The sequence below is a fragment of the Chlorocebus sabaeus genome, chromosome 15 (genome assembly GCF_047675955.1).
Source record: "Chlorocebus sabaeus isolate Y175 chromosome 15, mChlSab1.0.hap1, whole genome shotgun sequence".
NCBI classification, from domain to species: Eukaryota; Metazoa; Chordata; class Mammalia; order Primates; family Cercopithecidae; genus Chlorocebus; species Chlorocebus sabaeus.
In genome coordinates, this window is record NC_132918.1 from 37415747 (window position 1) to 37436278 (window position 20532).

Sequence of the window (20532 nt, forward strand, 5' to 3'; positions counted from 1 at the left end):
TTTTTTTAAAAAATCATTAAAATTGTTATGATAAATAACTGAGATTTATAACTTGATCTGAGATAAGTTTCAGAGTTTTTTTTTTTCAGTAATTGTGACAGTCTCAAAAATAAATTTCGTTACTTTGCCCTTGATATTGTAACAAGTCATTAATTAAACTGTCATACAATTTTTCCTTCTATTTCACTGGCTAAATGGTGAAACTATGTCAAGATTTGGAGTTTTCAGAATGATTTCCAATCTATTTTCACTTTCTCACATCTGCTACTCTATGAATCTGATGACTGTGGCAGGTTCATGGTATAAGATATTAGTTATTAAAAGCTGATATCTGAGTTATTATTTATGAAGCCTTATTTTTCATACATTGAATTAATAACAAATGATTCTCAAAAAGTAAAATACTCAAAACTGAACTATCTAGAATGGAAATGCAGGCAAATTCAGAATTAACACTTTTAAATAATTTGTCAAATAAGTTAATCACAAGCTTAGTAATTTAGACAAATTTAATCAAATAATTATGTAACAGATGATGTTAATATTAAACGCTTTACTTATGTGCCTTCTGATAGAAAATAAATGGAAATTATTAAGTGGCTGTTCTACTGATGAATTTATATAACACATGAAAAATGCTGAAATGAAGGTGATGACATCATGTTTGACCACTACTGGGAGTCAGAGGACCTGGATTTTAGTTATTTTTTAGGCACTTACTGCCTCTGTAACCTTTATCAAGTGTGTAAGCAGTTACCACCCAAAACTGTCTGTTGATATTTGTGAATCCTTGTCATTTCTAGTGACCCTAAACTCTCACGTCAAACGCTATTGCTCCATTTAGCTGTCCAGCATTCTTGCTTCTGAGCTATACAGTCTGTTCCAGTCAATCAAGTGATGTCGACATGAGTTAGAATAGAGTATAAACGCAGGCCACTTCAAGGCGTCAGTCACCTAGTGTGGTTCAAAGGTTCAAAGACTAAAATCAGACCTAGGACAGTACAATAGGTCCTCAAATAAACATTGTTTTGTTCAACATAATTTCATTATAATGTTAATGAGAAAAAAAATAAAAATATTCCTGGCCGGAGCCACTGTCTGCGTGAAGCTCGCACATTCTCCCTGTGTCTGCATGGGTTTCCTCTGGGCTCTCGGGTTTCCTCCAGGCACTCCGGTTTCCTCCCACATCCAAAGATGAGCAAGTTACATAAATTGTGTGTCTGCACCCACTCTGACTGAGTGTGAGTGTGTATGTGAATGTTCCCTGTGATGGGATGGCATCCTGTTCAAAGTTTATTCTTGCCTGAGCTGCTGGGATAGCCTCTGGGCACCTGTGAACCTGAACTGGAATAACTGGGTAAATAATTATCTTACTTGTTTTTATTAATCTTTCTTAAATGTATGTATAGTTCACATTTATTTTAATGTTTAATATTAGGGGTGTTTGTGTCTTTATTTGGTGATTTTTTTTTTTTTTTTTACCAGAAATATGCTTTAGGAATTAACTCATTTATATCAATTAGCCTATGGTAAAATCGGTTTCATTATACATTGTTTTGCTTGACGTCATAGTTTCCAAGAATCTACTGACAACATTAAGTGAGGAACTTCCTGTGGAACAAAATGTCTAAGATCTTGGGCTTTGGAAATAGGCCATGATTCAAATTCCAGGGTGCCTTCTTTCAATCTAAGTGGATTTGAGGTGTTGGAGCTTCAGTTTCTTCCTCTTTAAGAGGAAGTGTAAGGGTGGTAAAAAAATAAAAATAAAAATAAAACAACAGAGACGATTAACAGATAATTGTGGTTATTATGTGCCAAAGACTCTGCTAAATTATTTCTTCATAAAGCAGTTACCTCAGAGGTATCTTGTTGGGAAGATAAAATGAGAAAATGACACAGATCACAGACAAAGCACTTGATAAATAGTTGTTACTTTTTCTACGACTATTACTATGATAGCTGGTGCTGCTACTGCTGCTTCTACTACTGCACTGGACAACGGCTCTAACCTGAAATAGCCTCCTTAATAGGACTGCAAGATAAAATACAGGGCATCTAGTAAATATATAGCTCAGATAAACAACAATTTTTTGTACAAGTATTATATGGGATATACTTTTATTTCATGGTTTCATGGGATGTATTTATACTAAAATATAACTGAAATTCAAATTTAACTGAGTATCTTATATTTTTATTTGCTAAATCTAGTAACCTTACTCCCCAAATATACATGGAATTTATCTAACATGTAGAAGAGCACAGCTCGTTCATTAAATTAGTCATTAGTGCTGTCAACAGCATTTCAAAGCAATCCCTAAGTTTGGGAGGGGCAGTGACATCTTCTGTAACTCCAGTAAGAGTTCAAGTAGCACATCTCATCTTCATGCTATTCATGCACCATGTATTCTCTAGGCTAATAGAAATCTTTTCAAGAATTTGGACTATATTGCTCTTTTAATGAAGTAGTTTTATATAGATGATTATGCATAAATAACAGTAAAAAACCCCAACATATTAAAATTACATGTAATAAGAATTTCAACAGCTGTGTTTTGAATTCATCAAGGATTTCAAAGGAATTTCCAACTGTTTATATGGCAACTCCCAAAATATTTTGCTAAATACAATATTCTTTTGATTATAAACTTTATCTCTATTATAAGAAAACTTAAGCCCTCTTCCTGTTTCTATCCAATTTATCTTTAAAACATAAGAAAAATATTTATTAAAAAGCTGTTTTATGCTCTTAAAAACCCTTTGAGTCTTTTTGCCTATACCCAATGTCTTATTTTAAAAATTGTATTATATATTACAGAAAAAGGATTTTATTCTCACAGTATGGCAGAACACTACATACCAGGAAAGGATTCTGACTTTCACACTTGAGAGACATTTCTGCCCCTCCTTTCATATCACACATTAATCTAAAGATAATACATGCCTCACACAACATTTGGAAGCTATGCTCCAAAATGTCAGAGTTGAGCATTAACATTATGCGCTTTTATGTACAAAATCACCCCCTGTGCACATAAATATCAGTCTGGTTGTGTACTTTTCATCATTATTTATTATGAAAATGCTTTAATATTTACATTAATTTTCCAAAAAGTTAGTCATAAATCAAATGAAAACACTTTCTCTTCCAAGTAACTAGTATTACTTAGAAGACATACTTAAAAGTTTTTTGTTTCTATTGTGTTTTTTTGTTGTTGTTGTTCTTTTTTTACAATGTGACATTTACTTTTATCATCCCCAAGTTTCTCTTTCGGAAAATAAGTAGCAATTACAGAATTTGCAAATCAAGTCCATCTTTATTCATTTGCCTGAGTGAGGGCAAAATCACAAAATGAGTAAATCTGGTATCTAGTGCCACCCTCCCACATACTCACAACCTTGTTCCTCCTTGACATCTTCTCAAACATTTGCAGGAAAAATAAAGAAATGGATATTTAAGCAATCAGATGGTCATGATAGAGTTTCACAGTGACTGACAATACACAATATTTATTCCTTTTACTGAGACAACTGTCTAGGACGGAACAAAGGGAAAGGCCCAAATATTCATCATTGCAACATCTTTTGTTGCCTTGTGAAAACTGGTAGGAGAAAACAAACACCATAGGCTCTATCTCTGTTTAGATTATTTTTAAAACTTTATGCTATGTGAAGAAACCTCATGGCAGTGATGATTATCCTACCAATTGTTTGGTATTTTATGGTTCATAAAACCTTTTACAAATTATTTGGGGACTATTATTAGTAAAAATCAAGAAAAACTGCCCTCTCCCTGTGAGACCTTGAAATTAATTAACTTTTTATTTGCTTTGATTTTATATGTATTTTAAACGAGAGAGGAAATAAATGACAGAATTCCAAGGGGCACATAGCGGCTTGAAAATTATTTTGTTTGTTTTTTAACAAAGATATTTATTATTTTCTCCCAAGATAATATTGATTAACAATAAGGCTTTACCCTCAGCCCACTGCTGGGGTATTACTGTTTTTGTTAAAAAAAAAAAAAATGTGAACTGTAAAAGTTGCTCCTCTCTCTCTCCTGTATTGGGAAAGGATTGAAAAGGATGAGACAAGAGGATTCCAGCCATAAATATAGGCTCTTTTGATGACACCTAGTCACCATTTTCAAGAGACAAGGTGGCAAAACTTCACCTATTGTGTCCTAGACAACTGATAAGTATTATATTCAACTAGTTTTCTTCATTTGAGAGACACTTTAAGATGGCTTTCCTTATTCTCCAACGCAAACATTAGAAAGGAGTGGTGTGCTTAATATCTCAAGATCACAAATAGGAAGATAAAAATGTTTACAGAATGTCTCAAATGTCCATTCTTTTTCTTTTTTATAATGTACAAAATATCTCTGGGTAATGGAACAGCCCAGTCTGTGCAGAATTCTGCCTCAGTACACTAATGTTTATCAAGCCCTGCTTGTCAAGATACAGGAAAACTTGTCACATAGAAATAGTGAAGAAGCAGCCAGGCATGGTGGCTCATGCCAGTCATCCTAGCACTTTGGGGGGCCGAAGTCAGCGGATAGCTGGAGCCCAGGAATTCAGGATAAACCTTGACAACACCACAAAACCATATCTCTACAAAAAATACAAAACTTATCTGGATGTGATGGTGTATGCCTGTGGTCCCAGCTACTCAGGAGGCTGAGGTGGGAGGATCCCGTGAGCCCGGAAGGCCAAGGCTGCAGTAAGCTATGTTTGCATCACAGCACTCCACTCTAGGCAACAGAATGAGACTGTCTCAAAAAAAGAAAGAAAGCAAAAGAAATAGTTAAGAAGCATCCAAACCAAAACTGCAAAATTTTTCAGGAGTTTCCTAGTACACTCAAAGTGTGGTTCCTGGACCAACAGCATTAGCATTACCTGGGAACTTCTTAGACCTGTAGAATTTTCTTGACAGAAATGTTTCACACCACATCTACTGAATGAATTACAGACTCCATTTTAACAGTACCTCAAATGATTCATATGCACATTAAATTTTAAAAAGTATTCCTTAAGCATAACCACAGTATTTTATTAAAGCCTTGCAACAAACCCATTAAAGAGATTATTGCTATAGTCTTTAGTATGGAATTCTCAATTTTCTCAACAGTAAAGTAGGGGTTTTGAAAGAGTCTACATCAGGGTATGCAGGAAATTAAATGAATAAATTTAAATAAAATGCTTAGAATAGTGCCTATCATATAGTAAGAACTCTATATGTGTTAGACATCATAGTAGTAACTGACTTTTATTTTTCCCAGTACCTACCACATCTGATTAAATCCTCCAAATAACCCTATTAAATAGGTCTGACTGTCACCTCTACCTTGTGGAGGGTCTACGGAAATGCAGTTTTGTCCAAAGTCACACAGCTGGTGAATGTAATGCTAGCATTAAAACTTCCAGACTCAAGCTCTGCATTAAAATGTGCTGCTCTTTAAGTCAAGTGCCTTAAGTTCAGGTCTTTTCAATGCAACTGCTCTATTTTCCCACAAAGCTGCACTTCTCTCCAACCATCAATGAGAAGCACATTTTCAGATGACAGATGACTCATTAATGCTATTTGATTCAGAACACAATTACTGAGACTTTAGATTTGCCTTTCTGTTTTGCTCCAGGTCTTGTTCTTTTCCTCCCTGCTCTGGCCCTAGAGATCGCTCTGTCATTCTTTGCTTGCCTCCAAGCCAGAAGAGGAGGTTCCAAATCAGCATCAAAATACTGTTAGAAGATAATGAAATCCTGAGCTGAGAGTTCCAGCTTCCCCAGGATTCTGCCTAATAAATAGCCTCTTAGTGTGTCTGTTTCATAGTGCTCTGAGGGCAATTTGCATTTTGATGGAGAACTTCTGAAGATGAAAAGCCTTAACCTGCAGAAAAACTATCTAATGATAGTATATCAGGTATAACAGGGCAGTGCACTGTAGGGTAAAACAGAATTAAAGGGGAAAAAAAGTTTTTCCAGAGAGCCTCTGATGGTAGCCTGTAGGCAAATGATGTCCCAGAAAATAGCACCTCAGCATAAGAGTCTCTACCAAGCCACAAAGGGGAACATAACCTACATGTTTTAAGCAATGGAAATTAGGATCCTCAATTTAACCTCACAAGTGGTTTTTATAACTAAAATTTTAAAAATTATCTGTGATGGCCTATTAAGATGAAAAAAAAAAAAAATGCCTCTCCACACCAGTGTGGGCTTAATGGATAGACTTTAGCATGATGTATGTGGGTGGAGGACATAATAGATACTTTCACTTTTCTATTCCGAAGGCAAGATTTTTGTCCTGGTAGTCTGAATAGGGAGGGCTGTCTTAGGGAATGGATGTCCAACTTTAAGGAATCTGGACTTATTTGCATAGTAGAAAAATACAGATAAGATACTTATTATACTTTAAGTTCTAGGGTACATGTGCACAACGTGCAGGTTTGTTACATATGTATACTTGTGCCATGTTGGTGTGCTGTACCCATCAACTCATCATTTACATCAGGTATAACTCCTAATGCCATCCCTCCCCCCTACCCCTCCCCATAATAGGCCCCAGTGTGTGATGTTCCCCTTCCCGAGTCCAAGTGATCTCATTGTTCAGTTCCCACCTATGAGTGAGAACATGCGGTGTTTGTTTTTCTGATCTTGCGATAGTTTGCTGAGGATGATGGTTTCCAGCTGCATTCATGTCCCTACAAAGGACATGAACTCATCCTTTTTTATGGCTGAATAGTATTCCATGGTGTGTATGTGCCCACATTTTCTTAATCCAGTCTGTCACTGATGGACATTTGGGTTGATTCCCAGTCTTTGCTATTGTGAATAGTGCTGCAATAAACATATGTGTGCATGTGTCTTTATAGCAGCATGATTTATAATTCTTTGGGTATATACCCAGTAATGGGATGGCTGGGTCATATGGTATTTCTAGTTCTAGATCCTTGAGGTATCGCCATACTGTTTTCCATAATGGTTGAACCAGTTTACAATCCCACCAACAGTGTAAAAGTGTTCCTATTTCTCCACATCCTCTCCAGCACCTGTTGTTTCCTGACTTTTTAATGATCGCCATTCTAACTGGTGTGAGATGGTATCTCATTGTGGTTTTGATTTGCATCTCTCTGACGGCCAGTGATGATGAGCATTTTTTCATGTGTCTGTTGGCTGTATGAATGTCTTCTTTTGAGAAATGTCTGTTCATATCCTTTGCCCACTTTTTGATGGGGTTGTTTGTTTTTTTCTTGTAAATTTGTTTGAGTTCTTTGTAGGTTCTGGATATTAGCCCTTTGTCAGATGAGTAGATTGCAAAAATGTTCTCCCATTCTGTAGGTTGCCTGTTCACTTTGATGGTAGTTTCTTTTGCTGTACAGAAGCTCTTTAGTTTAATTAGATCCCATTTGTCAATTCTGGCTTTTGTTGCCGTTGCTTTTGGTGTTTCAGACATGAAGTCCTTGCCCATGCCTCTGTCCTGAATGGTATTGACTAGGTTTTCTTCTAGGGTTTTTATGGTATTAGGTCTAACATTTAAGTCTCTAATCCATCTTGAATTAATTTTCGTATAAGGAGTAAGGAAAGGATCCAGTTTCAGCTTTCTACTTATGGCTAGCCAATTTTCCCAGCGCCATTTATTAAATAGGGAATGTTTTCCCCATTTCTTGTTTTTGTCAGGTTTGTCAAAGATCAGATGGCTGTAGATGTGTGGTATTATTTCTGAGGACTCTGTTCTGTTCCATTGGTCTATATCTCTGTTTTGGTACTAGTACCATGCTGTTTTGGTTACTGTAGCCTTGTAGTATAGTTTGAAGTCAGGTAGCGTGATGCCTCCAGCTTTGTTCTTTTGACTTAGGATTGTCTTGGCAATGCGGGCTCTTTTGTGGTTCCATATGAACTTTAAAGCAGTTTTTTCCAATTCTGTGAAGAAACCCATTGGTAGCTTGATGGGGATGGCATTGAATCTATAAATGACCTTGGGCAGTATGGCCATTTTCACGATATTGATTTTTCCTATCCATGAGCATGGTATGTTCTTCCATTTGTTTGTGTCCTCTTTGATTTCACTGAGCAGTGGTTTGTAGTTCTCCTTGAAGAGGGCCTTTACATCCCTTGTAAGTTGGATTCCTAGGTATTTTATTCTCTTTGAAGCAATTGTGAATGGGAGTTCATTCATGATTTGGCTCTCTGTCTGTCTGTTACTGGTGTATAAGAATGCTTGTAATTTTTGCACATTAATTTTGTATCCTGAGATTTTGCTGAAGTTTCTTATCAGCTTAAGAAGATTTCGGGCTGAGATGATGAAGTTTTCTAAATATACAATCATGTAATCTGCAAACTGGGACAATTTGACTTCTTCTTTTCCTAACTGAATACCCTTGATTTCTTTCTCTTGCCTAATTGCTCTAGCCAGAACTTCCAACACTATGTTGAATAGGAGTGGTGAAAGAGGGCATCCCTGTGTTGTGCCAGTTTTCAAAGGGAATTTTTCCAGTTTTTGCCCATTCAGTATGATATTGGCTGTGGGTTTGTCATAAATAGCTCTTATTATTTTGAGATACATTCCATCAATACAGAATTTATTGAGAGTTTTTAGCATGAAGTGCTGTTGAATTTTGTCAAAGGCCTTTTCTGCATCTATTGAGATAATCCTGTGGTTTTTGTCTTTGGTTCTGTTTATATGCTGGATTACATTTATTGATTTACGAATGTTGAACCAGCCTTGCATCCCAGGGATGAAGCCCACTTGATCATGGTGGATAAGCTTTTTGATGTGCTGCTTTATTTGGTTTGCCAGTATTTTATTGAGGATTTTTGCTACTTTTTCTAATGTTTCATAAGTAAGACTTGGAGGTTTGGGAAATAGTATATTTGGTTTGTTTTACAAGACTAACCAAAGACTCGCTCAAGAATTTATGGAGTAGAATTGAAGCACAAGCCTTTTTATTTTGTTTTTATTTTATTTTATTTTTTTGAGATGGTGTCTCACTCTCTTGCCAGGCTGGAGTGTAGTGGCGCGATCTCAGCTCACTGCAAGCTCCCCCTCCCAGGTTCACGCCTTTCTCCTGCCCCAGCCTCCCAAATAGCTGGGATTACAGGGGCTTACCACCACGCCCGGCCAATTTTTTTGTATTTTTAGTAGAGACGGTGTTTCACCGTGTTAGCCAGGATGGTCTCGATCTCCTGACCTCGTGATCCACCCATCTCGACCTCTCAAAGTGCTAGGATTACAGGTGTGAGCCACCACGCCTGGCCAGCACAAGCCTTTTTTATGGTAAACCATTGAGGTCTTTGAAAAGACTACAATTCTAAATCTTTAAACAAGATGGAAAAATATTAGTTAAATCTTGAAAAAGACAGGAAATATCTACTGTCTGGATCTTTTGTTGTTTGAAATGATGAGAAATAGAAGTAAACTAGAGGCTTAAGTTTTTAAATTGTCCTTCTTCAAACCATGAGGCTCCTTTCCTTTTCTTAGATAAGGGCAAAAGAGATATTTCAGGTTGGTTAATAAAAGAAAGACATATTAGCCTAAGATCGAAATAATAAGAGAGTGTGTATGCTTAAGGGTCAGTGTTCCAAAAAGCATACAATCAAAAAGTTCTAAAATACTTCTAAAACTGTATAGAAACAAGAAAACAATCTTATTAAAAAGAAAATAGAACAATGAGTTCACAATAATATGCAATTGATCTTTTGGCTTCACAGGCTAGCTCAAAGTTTGGAACAATTGAATATCATTGTTTTTCTTTTGTTCTCTGTCTTTAACTAAACATATTTTGTCAATATTTGTTTTACAGATGTGAGTAGGTTGTGACAAGGATGTTGCTATAGCTACTCATTTTTAATGAGTTTGGAGACTGTTATCCAACCAAACAAATAGCTCCTTCTCACTCAGAAATATTAGGAGGTAATCAAGGGGAAATTTGTAACTGAAAAATGACTCATCACAACAGAAAAACGTTTTTAATGATTAAGGAAGCAAATTATAATTTATTGAGCAAGTGTTTATTCTTTGTCTCTTTTGTCAAGTGTGTGACTTGAGGGCATTTAAATAACCCATATTTGAGTAAAATCTACTTAATCTCTTAAAAATTGATTATTTTATTGTAACTTTAAAATGCTTAGCATATCTATTAATAAACAGTAAATCCTGATTGCAAAATATTCAAATACAATTTAACAAAATCAAGTGACTGTCACGTAAAAAAATAATTCTATAATATTTAGCTCTAAAAAATTCTGAACTACTTTTCACAGTTAAAAAAATGACTGTCCGGGTGCAGTGGCTCATGTCTGTAATCCCAGCACTTTGGGAGGCCGAAGTGGGTGGATCACACAAGGCCAGGAGTTCCTGACCAGCCTGGCTAATAGAGTGAAACCCCTTCCCTACTAAAAATACAAAAATTAGTCAGGCTTGGTGGTGCACGCCTGTAATTGCAGCTACTCAGGAGGCCGAGGCACAAGAATCACTTGAACCTCAGAGGGGGAGGTTGCAGTGAGCAGAAATCGCACCACTGCACTCCAGCCTAGGTGACAGAGCAAGACTCCATCATAAATAAATAAATAAATGAATAAATAAGACCTAACTCTACTACATTTATGAAAGAAGAATATAAACCTTTATAATGCAAAAGAGAATGCAGGATGTTTAGAGAAAATGTCAAAATCTCATTTAGGAGACTAAAATAAAAGGGGATACAATTCAAGCTAATAAGGGTGTTTTAAAGTATCTTTCATGCCAGTGACAAAGACATTCAATATGTTGGAGACCTACCAAAAAATTACCAAGGAAGTAAAAAGAGGAGAATGTAGCCAACACATGCTTGAAATATTCTTGGATTTAGAAATTAGCTCCTTAAGCTGCATTCCCAGTACAACTCAGCAAAATTCCATTTGATTATCCCTCCTTGAAAGTGAGCCCAACTGTAAACAGTCAGTATAATCTTAATGGCTTATGTTAAGAACATTTTCATATCTTTATTCATGTACCTTAGAAATATTTACATAAATATTGTATTGCCTAAAATAGTTCCGAAGCTATGGAAATACCTAAAATGACATTTAGTCTCTCTTCAGTAAGAACATTCTAAAACAAACTTAAATATATAAACCTAGCTTAGAATTAAAAATATATATATAGGGAAAAAGCACTTCTTTTAGCTATTTAGTGCTTGGAGTCCAAATCAAAATAATAATAATTTTATAATATATAATCTAAAGACATCCTCCTACACTTTGATATGAAAGGAGAGTAGACAAAAAAGTATGGCTTTTTTCCAGCCCATTTACAATAGCTATAAAAAGAAATAGGGAATACTTAGCAATATGTTAAACTAAGGAGGTGAAAGATCTCTAAAAGGAAAACTACAAAACACTCAACAGAGAAATCATAGACAACAGAAACAAATAGAAAAACATTTCATGCTCACAAATTGGAAAAATTAATATGATTAAAATGACCATACTGTCTGAAGAAAACTTAATATAATTAAAATGACCATGCTATCCCAAGGAAACTACAGATTCAGTGCAATCTCTATCAAAATACCAATGCCATTTTTTTCACAAAATTAGAAAAAATATCCTAAAATTTATATAAAACTGAAATGAAGCCCAAATAGCTAAAGAAATGCTAAACCAAAAGAACAAAGCTGGAAGCATAACATTATTTAACTTCAAATTATACTACAGGGCTGCTGTAACCAAAACAGTATGGTACTGGTATAAAAATGGACACGTGAATCAATGAAATAGAGAACTCAAAAATAAAGCTACATATTTACAGCCAACTGATCTTTGACAATGTCAACAAGAACATATACTGGGGAAATAGCACTCTTTTCAATAAACGGTACTGGGAAAATTGGTTTGCCATATGCAGAAGAATGAAATAGGACCCCTATCACTCACCACACAAAAAAATCAACTCAATATAGATTAAAGACTTAAATGTAAGACCTGAAACCATAAAAATACTAGAATGAAACCTAGGGGGAAACTTCTGGACGTTGGCTTAGGCAAAGAATTCATGACTAAGACATCAAAAGCACAGGCAACAAAAGCAAAAATAGACAAATGTAACTTAATTAAACTAGAAAGCTTCTGCACAGCAAAAGAAATAATCAACAGGGTGAATAGAATCCTCCAAAAGGGAAGAATCCCTCCAGAAGGCAAGAAAATAGTTGCAAACTATGCATGGACAGGGGCTAATATCTAGAATTGATAAGTAACTCAACTCAACAACAAAAATTAATCATATTAAAAATGGGTAAAGGATATGAATAGATATTTTTTGAAAGAAGATATACAATTGGTGAACAAGCATACACAAAATACTCAACATCAATCATCAGAGAACTGCCAACCAAATCACAATGAGATATCATATTATACCAGTTAGAAAGGCTACGATTAAAAGAACAAAAAATAACATATTGATGAGGGTGCAGAGGAAAGGGAAGCCATATACTGTTGGTGGGAATGTAAATTTAGTACAACCTCTATGGAAAACAGTATTGATATTTCTCCAAGAACTAAAAATAGAACCACCAATCCAGGTATCTAGCTAAAGAAAAAAAATCATTATATCAAAAAGATACCTGGACCTGTATGTTTATGGCAGAACTATTCCCAATAGCAAATAAATGGAATCAACCTAAGTATCCATCAGTGGATGAATGGATAAACAAAACGCGGTATATATAAACAACAGAATACTATTTAGCCATGAAAAAGAATGAAATCATGTATTTTGCAGCAACATGGATGGAAATGGAGGCCATTATCTTGAATAAAATAATTCAGACATGAAAAAATACCAGGTGTTTACACTTATAAGTGGGAGCTAAATAATGTGTACACATAAACTTAGGGTGTGGAATGATAGACAATGGCAACTGGTAAGGGCAAAGGGGTAGGAGGGTATAGACAATACATAATTACTTATTGGGTACAAGGTACATTATTAAGGTAATATTGAGCAGTGAATTATTTGTTGGCAAGGTTAGCTATTTAGACTTTTTTTCTTCAAGAAAAAAATGTTGTATTAGTTTATAGAGCCCATAATACAGTTGGCAAAGTCAGCTTAACCCATATTGCATCTGAAATATAGTACTTCATGTGACTACCATAGAATAATTGACAAAATTATTTCTAAAGGAGCAAAAATTTTACTAATTCCAGCTAGGAATACCAGTACTCATGGTCCTGCGTTGGAACTGCTTTGGCAAAGGAGTTGTATGTACATGTATGTATTATACTTGATTGGATAAGCAACATGTGAATAGATGGTTGTGCCTGAATTAATAAGAGAAAGTGGGTTTTACTTCTCTGTAGTATCTATAAGAAAGCAAATCTTTACACTACTCTTTTGCAAATGCTTGGTCGGTCAAATCTAAGATGTCAACAATGAGTAGAGCAATAGGATAGGATCTGCTGGCAGAATTGCATTATATTTTCTCCTCCTGATATTCAAAAACATGAGTCATTCATAAGTTTATCGAGTATGAGTTACCTACACTGGCCTGGTAAGAAATTACTTTAAAATCTTTTTTTTTTTTTGAGACGGAGTCTGGCTCTTTCGCCCAGGCTGGAGTGCAGTGGCGCAATCGCAGCTCACTGCAAGCTCCGCCTCCCGGGTTCACGCCATTCTCCTGCCTCAGCCTTCTGAGAAGATGGGACTACAGGCGCCCGCCACCTCGCCCAGCTAATTTTGTTTTTGTATTTTTAGTAGAGACAGGGTTTCACCGTGTTAACCAGGATGGTCTAGATCTGCTGACCTCGTGATCCGCCCAACTCAGCCTCCCAAAATGCAGGGATTACAGGTTTGAGCCACCATGCCCGACCTAAAACCATTTTTAATTTAGCAGTTATCTACTCAATTTCCTTGGCACATACATGAATACCAGCAATCAAAATGTCAAGGATCATAAAAAGCTGATCGGGCTAAATGGAAAAATAATGTTTGAAACAGGAAATTTATTTTCTTTTATTAACCAGATGTGGCAGTAATTAAAGTTCATTAAAAAAATCTCTAATCCCAGGGCAGTAGTCTAAATCAGTGGTTATCAAGTTTAGTGTACATCAGTATTATCTGAAGAGAGCAATAAAACACAGGCTGCTGGGACCCATATCCAGAGTTACTAATTCATAGGTCTGGGGTGGAGCCTGAAAATTTGCATTTCTACATTTCCCAAGTGCTGCTGCTGTTGGTTATAAGAACCACATTTTGGGAACCACTGGGGTAATTTTTTCTCAGTTATCCAAAAATATATCAGTAAAAACAATTTTCCTTTAGATTTACCAATTTTTTGTAATTTCATATAAAAGGATTATAGACAGAAAAATTATGTAAACAAACATTCATTCTAAACTAAGCGTTATTTCCCCAAATCATTTTTGTGTGATTAATCTTTCAAAATAACATATATGTAGTTTTCTCAATTATCATTGTTTTATTCTTTAAATGCTTCCTTTTATTTCTAAGGTAATATGGATGCCAGATTATTTCTGCTTTACATAGAGCAAAATTAATTGTAAATATCACAACTTGAGGCAATATATGATTATATCATCATATGAAGGAATTAAATTTCCTAAAGAAAAAGAAAATGTCTATGCATTTCAGTGCCACTTTCTCAGTTGATAACCGAGAGTAATGTCATTTTTTCCCTCAAGACTGCATCATCACTTCATTATATGAAACTGAAACTTTTGTGTTAGCTTAGTAGTTCTGTAGTAAAATCATTTAAGTCTCTAAAATTCATGAACAAAATAAATCTGTAATCTTTAAAAAATAAATTCATGAGAGTTACATTGTTACGTGTTTTTAAATGCAATCCCGGCCGGGCGCGTGGCTCATGCCTGTAATCCCTGCACTTTGGAAGGCCAAGGCGGGCAGATCACGAGGTCAGGAGATTGAGCCCATCCTGGCTAACACGGTGAAACCCCGCCTCTACCAAATATACAAAAACAAAATTAGCTGGGCGTGGTGGCGGGCGCCTGTGGTCCCAGCTCCTCAAGAGGCTGAGGCAGGAGAATGACGTAAACCCGGAAGGGGGAGCTTGCAGTGAGCTGAGATCCGGCCACTGCCCTCCAGCCTGGGCAACAGAGCGAAACTTGGTCTCAAGAAAAAAAAAATATAAATAAATAAAAAATAAATAAAATAAATGCATTTCCATGGAATGAAACTTTATTTTATTTTCAGAAAATTCCATCAGAAAGCAATTTTGCATTCCTATACTTTAGCCTATTAACAAAAATCATTTTAACAATCATTCCATCTATGCTTAGTTCCAATGTTCACTATTTAGTATGAATCTTTTATGCCTAACAGCTGTTGCTATATCTAAGCTATTATTGGCTAGCATCTAGTTTAAACTCAAATTCCTTAGTGATTTCAGGTTTTCTACAATCTAAACATAATCCATTTGCTCATTATTTTTCAACTAAACTTTTGGTAAAAAATTTAGTTTATAGACCTTCAAATTTTCCTTGTGTTTTCTTGTCTCTGAGCTTCAAGCCGAAATTCCTTGCTTCCTCCTTTCTTACTGTGTAAATCCTACCCACCTGCCTTCATAAAGTCTTTTATTAAATCAGCTGTCATTGGACACACTATTTTCTACCATGTATTATTAGCTAACTTTTCCTATGTTAACAATAAATAACTACCATTTGCATTATTATTACTTACCAGGACCTAAAAAACAAGTCACTTACCATAATTATTAAAAGGATTTAGGTACTATTACCATGCCCATGTTAATATTAAAGCTGAAGATCAGAGTTTTTACCAGTCACACAGCTGTTAAGTAGCAGAGCTGAGATTTAATTCTTGATCTACATATCTCGTAAAATCATGTACACATAACCCACCACTATATTACATTGTAAGGCAGCCTTCAAGTTATAAATAGGTTATGATATTTTTAACTTCTGGGAGTACTTTAGCATACAGAAGTGAATACTTACAATAACTTATGCTTTGATTGAAATTCACCTTATTTAGTTGTATATTGGGAAGAGGTACCTATTTTCTCTTACACCTTAAAACTCAAATCACAAAACCTCTTATTTTGCTTATGAGTCTAGTAATTTTTGTTTAAATTTTAAAAATTACTTTTACTTTGATAAATGCCTAATTAATTACTAAATTTGGCAGATTCATGTCCCCTAGATATTTAACAGCATTCACAAACAAGATTAATTTAATTTCTTTAGCTATTTCAAACTACAATTCAGATTTATCTGATTTTCTCAAGCCTTTTAAACAACTAACAGGGCAGATCTGTAAATTCATATACCTACATCTTTTTCAGCATGGAATCAATCCTTGTAAAGCTAATAAAGCAAACTGAAATTCAATAAGTTATATTCCCCTGAGTCAATCTAACATTTTTAAGAGATTTATTGAGCAAAATCAATTCTTTTTTTTTTTTTAAACGAAATAAGAATCTTCAAATTCTCCCTCTCTAGTTTTGCTATCTGATGTATCATTCACTACTAACCTTATCTATTATTTTAACCATAATATCTTTCATGGATTTTGTTGTACAATTTGAGTTGGGAGACTCTATATCACTAAACCACATTGCAATACATTTCATCAATCTTTTGTGAGATTTTACCTTAAAGGAATTTGCAGCCTAAGCATTTCTTTCATATATTTAATAACTCATTTCTGTCTTTTCCTTAGCAAATCTCCTAGCATTTGCCATGATTACATAAAATTAATGCTCAAATGATCACAACTTGGCCACTGAGAGTCCCTTAAAGCTGACCCATTTATTGCTTTATGGTAGCAAAATTTCATGGAACTGTCTTGATTTTATTGTATAGAGCCATTGAATCCACTTTTCTCCAACAGCTCTGATTGTTTTTAGTGAAGAATAGCAGAGGCAAACATTTGGGCACTACAGGCAACTACCAAGTGGGGGCTAATATTAGACTAGCTGGCACCAAGGATAATACCTCATGTTAACAACAGAGCTGGAGAAAGTAAATGTTTTACAGTTTATGAGTTCACATCAACTTTTCCAACCTATTTTCAAATCATGTTCTATGTTAAAAACACACTTTTTTTTTCCTCTTTGGGGGCTACGATCTTCTCTATGCATTATTTTTACCAATTTAATATACCGTGCTACTAAATGTCACATAAAAATACGTGTTTGACTTTAAAAATTGGCTAGCCTGTCTTATACTTTGACGTGTACTGACTGACATCAAGGACATCTCAACGTGGTTGCAGTTACCTTTTTCTCTTTTTTATAACTCTTATGTTTCTCAAGCACCATTCTACAGGTACTTTATTGATAAGATAATTCAAACAAAGAGTTTGTAAATCAGTTGTTTTTAGCTTATAACCTAATTTTTCAAAAGAACTATTTTATAAATGATAGTTAGATTCCCAGACACTCCACGAAAGTCTATTTAGACACAGTGCTGCTCAACTGTAGCACTAAAACCATAAGCTTGAGTCCCAAGACACTGGGTTAGAGGAGAGAAGAGTCGGAAGAGACCCTTTTTCTCCTTCTTCCAGGTCTAACAATGGTCTTGAACACAATTTTGGTAAATCAGTAATGCTTAAGGCATTATGAAGTTTCCAATCATTTATTCATTTAGCCCATATTTGTTGAGCAATTCTTTTGATTAAACACTACAAATTCCTGGGGGCATAAGATTGAGAAGTCATGTTCTTCATGCTCCAAAATTCTGAACTGTTAACACAGAGGTGAATTTCTGGCTGGCCAATATCCTTAAGTAGGTGAGGTGGATGAACCCAGTGCACTTGCATAGCATTGGCTTTGCACAGAAGTGCTGATGCATCACCTAAGATAACAGACAGGAAAAAAATTATATAAAATAGTTACGGGTGCAGATCCCTTAATGTGGACAGATGTAACGGACAGTAGAAGTTCTTTTGTAATTGCTTCAATAACCAGTACAGTTGAAGATACACTGTGCTTTTATTTTTTTTTTCAAAATAACATCATATAATATATACCAGACAGATTTTTAAACTTATCAGGGATATTTTGTCATCATGATGACTACATAGCTCCAACGTAATTATAAATAGTTGTATAATGTTCTGTGATTGGAAAATGTTGCCTTTTGCCTAGCCGATAAGGTTCTGTATGGGTCATTTCCACTTTTTTCTTTCATTAACAGTGAGATAATAAATATCCTTTTCTAACTTTTTGTATATCTATATAATTACTCCCTTATGAGAACTAATTGACATTGGGAGGTTATCTATTTTACATATAGAGGTCATTTACTTTAACGGATAAGCTCCTGCACTTACTAGCTGTGTGAACTCGGACAAGATTTTAATTTCTGTACCTTATTTCCAAAATAATTCTTACCTCATGGAAATGTTTCCATGATTACTTTAGACCAAGAATAAGGTGTTGAAAATGAGAGTGATATATATCTTAGAGAACTATTTTGATGATTAAATTCGCTTATATAAGTTTCTGAGGACAGTGCTTTTTGGATTATATTTTAGTATTTAGTATTTTATACATGCAAAATTGCATATGCTAATGTGTATTAGTGTACATGTATGTATACACACACATATAAAATATATCACTCAGCTTAAAAAACAGAACATTGTCAATATTGCATTCTCCTTTATATGCTCTCTTGACTGTATCTTCCTCTTTATCGTCCAGAATAAACCATTATCCTGAATTTTGAATTCAATATTTTAATTTTATCGGTTTTGCTTGTTTGTTTTCAGATAGAGTTTCGCTCTTGTTACCCAGGCTGGAGTGCAATTGTGCGATCTCAGTCACTGCAACATCTGCCACCCAGGTTCAAGCGATTCTCCTGCCTCAGCCTCTTGAGTAGCTGGTATTACAGGAGTCCACCACTACGCCTGGCTAATTTTTTGTATTTTTAGTAGAGATGGGTTCCACCATGTTGGCCAGGCTGGTCTCCTCCTGACCTCAGGTGATCCACTCGCCTCAGCCTCCCAAAATGCTGCGCCTGAATTCAGCATTTTATTGTTTTTAACCATACCTATATTATACAAATATATGAATCCCTAAACCATTATTTGTCATATGTTTAATTTTATATAAATGGAATGATGCTCTTTGTATTCTACTATTTACTTTTATTACGTACTATTATATTTGTAAAATTCATCCATGTTGATACATGTAACTCTGCTTTATTTATTTTTCCTGCTCTGTAGTATTCCCTTACAGGAATATACCACGATTTACCCACTTTTCTGTAGATAAATATTTTTATCCAATTTTGTTTTGTTTTTGCTATTAAAACAATGCTTGAATACACAATTATCATAAAGCATCCTAAGGAATGTGCACAAGAGTATCTTTAGGACTCATATCTAGGAGTGTAATTGCTGGGAAGAGTGAATGCCTATCTCCAGCATTTTTACATAATAGCCAATAGTTTTTCAGAGTGATAGTACCAACTTACACTTCTACTGGCACTGCATTAATTTGTATTACTCCCCCAAATTGCTAACAGTTAATATGGTTGAAATTTTAATTTCTGCGGAGGATATAAATGATTCTTCATTTTGGACTTAATGTTTATTTCCATGAAAAATAATAAAATTGAGATTCTTTTTGTTCTTTCTCTTTTCTGTGAAAGGTCATTCACGTCTTTTAAAAAAATTGTGAGTATATAGTAGGTGTATATATTTATGCGGTACATGGGATATTTTATATAGGCCTGACTGTAACAAGCATATCAGGGTAAATGGGTTATCGATAACCTCAAGGATTTATCCTTTGTATTACAAACAACATTGTACTCTTTTAGTTATTTTTACATGTACAGTTAAATTATTATTGGCTATAATTATCCTATTGTGCTATCAAATACTAGATCTTATTTATTCATCGTAACTGTTTTTTTAACCCGTTACCATTTCTTACTTCCCCCATAACCTGCCCATTACCCTCCCCAGCAACTGGTAATGATCATTCTACTCTCTCTGAGTTCAATTGTTTTAAATTTTAGCTCTCACAAATGAGTGAGAACATGTGAAGTTTGTCTTTCTGTGCCTGGCTTATTTCACTTAACAAAATTACTTCAAGTTCTATCCCTGTTGTTGCAGATGACAGGATCTCATTTTTTTTTAATGGCAATACACTACTCCATTGTGTATATGTACCACATTTTTATTATCTGCTCATCTGTTGATGGACACTTACATTGCATCCAAATCTTGGCTATTATAACTGGTTCTGCAATAAACATGGCATTGCAGATGTCTCTTTGATATACTGATTTCCTTTCTTTGGGGTATATACATGGCAGTAGGATTGTTAGATACTATGGAAAGTCTATTTATAGTTTTATGAGGAATCCCCAAACTGTTCTCCATAGTGGTCGTACTAATTTACATTTCCACCAAGAGGGTATGAGGACTCCCTTTCTCCATATCTTCACCAGCATTTGTTATTGTCCATCTTCTAGATGAAAGCCATTTTAACTGAGTGAGATGATATTTAGTTGTAGTTTGATTTGCATTTCTCTGATGGTC

The 20532-nt window shown here is 35.0% G+C and overlaps 1 long non-coding RNA gene across 1 annotated transcript in view; it reads left to right on the plus strand.

Moving 5' to 3' along the window:
* Positions 1-1069: 1069 nt before the first annotated feature.
* LOC119625766 (uncharacterized) overlaps positions 1070-20532 on the plus strand; it is a 181476-nt gene continuing 162013 nt past the window's right edge. Inside the window, exon 1 of the long non-coding RNA XR_005241869.2 lies at positions 1070-1357. This is a non-coding gene — a long non-coding RNA (uncharacterized lncRNA). The remainder of the gene's footprint in view (positions 1358-20532) is intronic.